The sequence below is a fragment of the Ailuropoda melanoleuca genome, chromosome 15, assembly GCF_002007445.2.
Source record: "Ailuropoda melanoleuca isolate Jingjing chromosome 15, ASM200744v2, whole genome shotgun sequence".
NCBI lineage: Eukaryota > Metazoa > Chordata > Mammalia > Carnivora > Ursidae > Ailuropoda > Ailuropoda melanoleuca.
Window position 1 is genome coordinate 86,897,481 of NC_048232.1, and position 957 is coordinate 86,898,437.

The window sequence follows — 957 nt, forward strand, 5'->3', positions numbered from 1 at the left end:
GGAGGGGGCGGGGGCGCGCGGCCGGCCGCGCTCTGGCGGCGGCATCTGTTCGTGGTGCTGAAACCCCGAGCGCTGAGCTCAGCGCAACTAAGTCACAATGGACAACTTTTCCTCCCCGCAGGGGCCGGGAGGGGGGTCGGCGGCCGTGCCCCCCACCGCGAGGCGCTCGTCGGGTGTCCCAATCTATGCCTGAAGGCCAGAGACCAAAGTTGGAGCAGAACTAGGGGGTCCTGGGGGCGCCTTTCTTTTGTTCCCCGGGAGCTGGCGTCAGGTTCCGAGAATAAAAAGTGATGCTGGAGAAGTGGAGGGGAGGCGGGGAGCCCAGAGGAACGATTCTTTAAATCAGATTTGCAATGGAATCCAGAAATCGTTTCCAAAGAGTTTGGTGTCCAGGCCCGAAATACCGCCCCCCGCCACCCCTACCCTCACACGGGCGTGAAGTGGGAGACATTGAGCAGGGAGGAATTGCCACATTCCAAAAACATGTCCACCAACTCAAAATGGACGCCGGGCTGCTCGCCGCCTTTTGAGTGCAGCTTCTCTCTTTCGGCCACTGCCGGAGCCTTGCTCTCCCCCCTCGGCCTCCAAGAACCTGGCTCTTTCTTTCCAGAAAAGGGGGGGCGGGTAACTTTGAGGGTTGCAGACAGACTCCTTTGGGAGTCTGAGCGTGCGGCGCCGAGGCCGTCACTTTTTAGGGTGCTGCCAAAGTACCGGGCGACCCCTCCTCCCCACCGCGGGCGGAGTTGGGGGGCGCAGGCTCCAGCTCGCTTACTTGTTTGTCGCTGAGCGCGGCGATCCGCGGCTGCCTTTCGTGGAGCTGCTTCTTGAGGTCGCCGTTCTGCGGAAACACGGAGGAGCGGGCTCAGGCCGGCCGCCCCGGGGGGTCGAGTGCGCCCGGGGCCCTGCGGGCCGCAGCCCCCCGCCCGGCAGCCCGCGGGCCGGGCTGTCCGCAGCGCG